Source organism: Halichoerus grypus, chromosome 4 (genome assembly GCF_964656455.1).
Source record: "Halichoerus grypus chromosome 4, mHalGry1.hap1.1, whole genome shotgun sequence".
Taxonomy (NCBI): domain Eukaryota; kingdom Metazoa; phylum Chordata; class Mammalia; order Carnivora; family Phocidae; genus Halichoerus; species Halichoerus grypus.
Window position 1 is genome coordinate 191,847,247 of NC_135715.1, and position 6,837 is coordinate 191,854,083.

General features: G+C 52.8%; 1 protein-coding gene and 1 long non-coding RNA gene across 3 annotated transcripts in view; one reads left to right on the plus strand and one right to left on the minus strand.

Moving 5' to 3' along the window:
- HDAC4 (histone deacetylase 4) overlaps nucleotides 1–2,447 on the minus strand; it is a 296,598-nt gene extending 294,151 nt beyond the window's left edge. For both annotated transcript variants that reach the window (XM_078071547.1, XM_078071544.1), the window contains exon 1: nucleotides 2,278–2,447. The gene's annotated coding sequence lies outside the window, so the exon portion shown is untranslated. The remainder of the gene's footprint in view (nucleotides 1–2,277) is intronic.
- A 466-nt stretch (nucleotides 2,448–2,913) lies between these two features.
- Nucleotides 2,914–5,694, plus strand: LOC144381670 (uncharacterized). The gene is made up of 2 exons (XR_013447443.1): nucleotides 2,914–3,840; nucleotides 4,056–5,694. It is a non-coding gene; the product is annotated as an uncharacterized LOC144381670 (long non-coding RNA).
- Nucleotides 5,695–6,837: the final 1,143 nt, after the last annotated feature.

Consider the following 6,837-nt stretch of genomic DNA (forward strand, 5'->3'; position numbering starts at 1 on the left):
AAGGATGAGAAATTCAAAGCCATTCATGCTGCATTGAAACCTCACAATGAAGCTGGGAAATGGAAGTCGATTACTGGGCATAAATATGCAGTAGTTAAAAGGAAAGAGTTATAACGAAATTAAACTGCAGCAACCCCACAACGTGTGGAAACTTCCAGAACTAGAGTCCCCCTGGTAAACACCAAGAGGGGCAGCCTTATAAAGCGGGTTTCTGACCGCTGAAAGTCAAGATCGGCCACTCCAGATGCACACGGCCAGGGTGCCACGCCGCTGTCGACCTTGCCACGGCAACAGCCCCCAAGGCCTCTGAGAGCATGGTATTTGGACAGTTTGATTTTGCGGGGCTGTGAAGCTGCTGACCACAGAACATTCTGGCTCAGGGCTGCTTTGGCCACATCTGTCCTTGGTCTCTAGGCCATCCAGGCCTACTGGAGTCCACAGTCATCCACCCGCCCCCCCCACGTGCCCCCCCAGCCCCAGGGCTCCCCCACTGCCAGCTTGCAGGAGAATGAACTAACCCTAAAGAGGGCAGTGTTACATCTGCCTGCTGCATAAATCCTGCTCCTCTTCTGATTGATTACCGCTCTCTTTAGGAGGGTATTTGATCTTTAAAATAAAAGCCCAGAACACAGAACGCTATAGAAGTCTTACAATGTGTCAGGGTGTGTGGTTTTAAGGCAGGAAAATACTTCCCTCCCACACAAATGTGAATTCTGGGGAAAGATGCCACAGATCCAAGGGAGTAGAATATCTGGGAAAGCTTGATCAATCTTAAAAATAGATAATTGAACACAGATTTTAGAATTCTCAGGAGCTACCTGAAAAAAAAAATTAAATCTTGCCTATTTTTGATATCCAAAACTCCATTCTGATGAAACTTCTAACAGGGTGGCATTTTGCATTTCCAATTATAATAGAGTAATTGTGTTGCCATAGTTACTGCAAAATTCTGCAATAACTTTTGTTGCTTTGTAATTGCTGGAGTGTATATTCGTGTACAAGCAGCTGAGTTTTCCTGATTCGATGCCTCTCCTTCCTCTCCCGGATCACCACCAACCACCACCTTCCCTGGCTCAGTTCTGAAACCACATCAGTTTCATAGGACGATCCCTAACGTAATGCGCGGAATTATCACAGGCAATTAAAACTCCAAGCAACCACGATCATATTACAAAAGAAAAAGTGAAACCAGGCCAAGGTGCAAACCCACCAGCATTCCCCGAATCTTGCTGGGCTGGCGCTGGGTGAGGGCTGTTTACGTGTTTACTCCCAGGCCTTCCATGCTTAGGTGGTTTGTGGGAATAAACAGAAAAGCCAGAGTAGAGCAAAGAGAGGAAGCAAAGTAACTGCTCAGGCCCCGTCCTCCGTCACCGAGGGCAGGCAGCGCTGCTCTCAGCAAGCAATTAGGTAGGTCCCTACAGTAATGCAATTAAGATTTAGTTAAGAAAGTCATTAGTTTTAAAATAACTTAAGTTTAATTTCTGCAACGCTTTATTTGAAAATTGTGTCACAGCGGGTCAATTTACAACATGCAATAAAGAAAACACTCATATCAGCTGCTGCAAGTTATTACAAATTTTTGATGTGCATTAAATGAGTACACTGGGTTCCACCCCCGGCCTTTCCAACTGATACGCGCGGTCTCGTGCTGCAACAGTGTCAAATATTTCAACGTTAAATGTAAATACGAGATAATTTGCTTATAATCCCGTGGTGTGTTTTTGCAATGCCGGGAAACGCGGCTCCCACCATCTGGGCAGGACGGGGCCACATCCCGGCCTGTGGAAACCCTGCAGGCACCCAGCCGGGGTCGCGGGCAGCACCCCCACCCCTCCCGTCACGGACCGGGGCACCCGCGCCGAGAGCCCCGGGGAGGGACGTTTTTCTGCAAACTCACAGCCCTGGACAAAGTTACATAAACGGCGCCGGCCCGACTCCGGGCGCCCCCGGCCCACCTGCCAAGGGCTCGGCCTGGGCGGGCGCCCGGCGCGTGCTCCCCCCTCCCCCCCGGAGGCCAGCCGGCCGTCCTGGCCGGGCCTCAGCCGCCGGGCTGCAGGGAAGGGTCCAGGACGGGCTCGGGCTCCCGCTCCGGAAAACCCACGGGCTGGGCGCCACGCGCGGCCTGGCGCACGGGCCGGGGCCGGGGCCGGGGCGCGGACGCGGGCGTCCACCTGCCGGGCCGGCGGCGAGGGGGGTGGGGGGGCGTGGGGCCGGCGGCCTGCGGGCGGGGGGCGGACAATGGCCCGCGGGCCGGGGCCGGGCCGGGGCTGCGCTTACCGCGGCGGCGGCGGCGGCGGGGCGGGCGCTCTAGCCCCGCGCGGGCGCTCCGAGCCGCATCTCCTCAGCCTGCGCCGCCACCACCACCGCCGGCGGCGGGCGGGCGGGCGCTCGGGCGGCGGCGACAGCGGGGACGCGGCCGCGGCGCGCCGGGCCCAGGCTGCTGAGGCGGCGGCGCGGGCGGACGGGCGCGCGGGCTCGGGCGCGGGCGGCGGCGGGGACGGTGCTCCGCGGCGTCGGCCCCACAACCTCCCCTCCTCATTCACAAAAAATTGACCCACGTTGAACCATGATGCCGCTCCCCCCTCCAGCACGGAGCCGGGCGCTGATAGGCCACGGCCGACGCCCGTCAGCCGCCCCGGCCCCGCCCCTCAGCCGGCGGCTCTGCAGCCATTGGCTGCGCCAGCCTTGCATCACCTCCCCTCCCGGGCCCCTCCCTCCTGCCCGATTTCTAACGACGAGATCGTCAATTACGGCTCGGCCCCGCCCTCCGGCCGCCCTCCCTGGCCGCCCGGCCGTCCTTCCATTGGTCCAATGGGGCCCCGGGTACCGCCCCGTGTGCTCCCGCCCCTCGTCCCGCGGCCACCAACCGCCAGGCCAGACGCCCTACAAACGGCAGGGATGCTCCACCTCTGCCCGCCTTCCAGCACACGTCCTGGACCCCATTGGCTGCCCGAGATGCCAGTCCTAGGGGGCGGGGCGACCAAAGGACGCTCCAGGCGCCAGCCGCTGGGCGCTTCGCGGTTGAGAAAGCGCAGGGAGCCGGGCGTGTTGTGATTGTAAACGTGGGCCTTCGCCCTGGCGAGCTCCATTCCGCAGCCCCGAAGAGCTGTTGTGCGCCGGCCTAGTGGTCGGGACCGCGTGCCTGAACGCCTACCGGGCGCACACTTGGGCGCAGGCTGAGGCAGGGGGCCGATCGGGCCTGGCCGCGGTCTCCATCTTGGGTACTAGCGGCGGTCACGTGGTGCGGCGTGCTCCCAGAGACGCACGGGCGGCGCGGAGGACGAGTGCGCAGGCGCGGCGGGCCCCGCCCTGCCCCGCGGCGGGAAGGCGACCTCCGGGGTGGAGGGCGCCCGCCGGCTGGTCTTCCCGGGGTGGGGGGGCGGGAGGCGGGTCCGCCGCGCCTGCGCCGCCGGCGAGTCGTAGGGCGTGCGTTGGTCCGGGTCGGCCGGTCCGCGCAGAGCGCTCCGCGCTGAAAGCTGCCGGGTCGGGGTCCTTTGGGGGCTGTGTCGAGTGGCCGCTTCGAGTCCCGCCGGACCCTGGACACCCCGCGGGCTGTCGGTCGTTGGGCGCGCAGGGCCCCGGCCACCACCCCCGACCTGCGGCAGTGGACTCAGCAGCAGTGTACTTGGCCTTGCAGCGTCGGCGCGCCTCCTGCTCGAGTCGCGTGTGTCGCCCGGCGGGAAGGAGCACCTGCGGCAAGTGTGCGGGTGCCCCCGGGGCCGGGCGTGCACACCTGCGTGCTGGCCTCGCGGCGCCGGCCTCGGGCGGTTCAGTCTGTGACGCGCTTTCCCTGGTGAAGGTGCGGGATGGCAGCTGTGTCTTCATTAAAAGGGCTCTACAGTTAGTTTGCGTCCGTGAAACTTTGTACCTGGCGGGATACTTTGAAACCTGTCCAGATGTTTCAGAACCCAAACTGGTGACTCCAAAAACTTGAGATCTCAATAATCAAATTTTGTTAAATACGTTAAATAAAAACTTTCTTTCCTAGGAAGCAGAATCTCGATAGATCATTTAACTGAATCCAAGGTGATTTGGTTTTTGTTTTTTCCTTCAAGTACCAAAATGTCCTTACTGTTCAGGCTCTGCTGACATGCACCTGGACCCTGGGATCACACTGAAGTGCACGTGAAGAGACACAGGGGGGTCCCGTGCAGCAGGCACGTGACCCAGCTTGAGACCTTGGTCGCGACAGAGAGAAATCTACGGAGAAGTCGCAGGCAGTGATTAGGTCCTCGGGAATCACCTGCTGGATGAGAGGAGGCCAGGGCAGGCCTGCGCTGCCCCACCATGGGCTCCCTCCATGCCCGTCATCACCTAACAAAGGCTGATACCCTTCACTCATCCACTGAAACCTCAATCTTTCCAAGCTTTATGGCCCAGATGCTTTTTCAGGAGAGAAAAGTAGCTTTTCTGTTGTAATGAAAATCACTGCCTTATGGTATTTTGTTTGTAGTATTGAAGAACTGGTGGTTGGGGGGGGGGGGGGTTCTGTCAACGCTCCAGAACTTAAAATCCGAAAACAAGTCAGTTTGATTATCAATCTTAGATTAATCCTGGAGACGGACAGAGGTGAAATCTGATGGGGTGTCTGTGACAAAGCTGGCCTGTGGGGTGCTGGCAGAGATGTGTTTGCTTATTTTGAGGGCCTTTCCTTTTAGAAATGAGCAGAGATTGGTTTAATGTTCTTGATCATTGACGCCCAGAGGAAAAAATGTAGCTATGTCAGTAAAAATTGAATTTTCAAAGTGAAAAGGCACAATTTTACAATATTTTAAATATATTGAGATAAGTAACGATTCGAAAACCTTGGGCATTCGAAGTAGAAATGCCTATCCTAAGATAGCGTAACTTTGAAGCAAATGAATGGTGAATTGTAGGATTTTAAAACCAAAGACACAGCTGAAGAAAATTACCTCTAGTGACCTGACTGATGACAGAAGAGGTACATTTATCAAATGTTCATGTAAGGTGAGACAGAATCTGGGGCTGAGTAATATTCAGACGATAAAAATTGAGTTACAAAGTTGTTTCACGGATTATTAAAAGTATACAATAATCAGAAAATGCAGGGGAAATTCATACAAGTCTAGTAAAATTAATTTTACAAATACAAAATAAGAGATACATGCCTGGAGAAACAGTCACATGGAAGAGTTCCGAGGTCTAATCCGAGGTGGGATTAGTGGAAAGATAGAATTGCATTCAGAGGGATGCATAGTCGCATTGTGATGTGCCAATGAGCCTCCCCTGCAGTTCTGAGAGCTCCTCTAAAGAGCGAGGCAAGAACCCCACTCACCTTTTCTGGAGAAGAACTTGGGAGCCTGAGCAGCTGTGTCTGCTCTTGGTCTCTGAGGGAATGTCTGGCTGAAGGAGACCATTTACGGCCAGTAAGAAGGATTAGGACAGTAGAGGTGTGCACAGAGAAAGGAAGGTCTCTAACACTGAAGCCGAGGGGGAAGGCGGAGTAACAGTCCGAACACCAGGCAACATCCACTTGGGGCTTCATGCAAAGGCATTTTACAGAGAGTCCCAAACTCAAGAGCGTTTTGTTTCAGAAAGAAAATGAATCCCAGTGTTAAGTGAAGGAAACAAATCTTTCAATCAAAAATAAAAACAGCCCCAAAGACTCAAATAAAAAATAAATAAATCTAGAAGTTCAATAGAGTAGCCAATTATACAAAAAAAAAAAAGAAATCCAGTAGCTTTCAGATGTACATTCAATCAATAATTATAAATGCTACTATTTATCGAGTTTTGCTATGTGGCAGGCATTGTGGTTAGCACTTTATGTGCATTAGAAAAACATGATGGAAAATTCCCAATCACATTAGCAAAAGAACATTTTAAATACCTACATGTAACATTAAACCCCAGTGGAACTTCATGGCACATGACAAATGGTGGAATCGTTCACCTGGAAGAATAAACATTTGAGAACAGTCAAAATAAGAAGAGTAATGGGGGTGGGGGGAAGTGCTCCCAGAAAACAGAACCTATCATCGAGGCTCCATAATGAAAACAACGTGGTACTGGCCAAGATCAATGGAAAGTCACAGAACGTAAAGCAGCAGCCCCAAGCTGAGATGTGGCCAGCACGTGGTCTATCTGTCCCAGCTCCTCCTTCTGGCGGGCCCCTTTCCAGGCTGGTCAATGCCTGTGTCATAGCAACTGGCAAGCGTTTGGAACATCTTCCCTGTGAGGATTTAAAATACATAAAGGTGGCTTCTCAAATCAGGGAGAAAGCAATTGGTAAGGGCACCTGCTAATCATCTGAAGAAAACAGTATAAAAGTTGGATTCCTACCTCATCAGATGAAGATTTAAGTATTGAACAAGACAAGCCATGAAAGTACTAAGAAAAATCTGTTGGTGGACATTTCTATAGGATTAGAGAATAGGAGGAATACCACCAACAATTGTACAGGGAAATACTAATAAATTTGACTATGTTGCAGGTAAAATTTGAGGTACAGTCAGCCCAGTGATGGGTATTGGGGAGGGCACATACTGCATGGAGCACTGGGTGTTATACGCAAACAATGAATCATGGAACACTACATCAAAAACTAATGATGTACTGTATGGTGACTAACATAATATAATAAAATAAAATTTTTAAAAAATAAAAATAAAATCAGCAAAGAAAGATAAGTTTCAAAGGTGGCATATTCATACAAGGGAGTATTACCCAACAATAAAAGAATGAACTGCTGAGACAGATGAATGAACATCAAAAATATCATACAAGTCCCATACAAAAGACTATCTACTATATGACTCCGTTAATATGAAATTCAGGCACCAGCCTAAAGGATCTCTGGGATTAGGAATCAGAGGT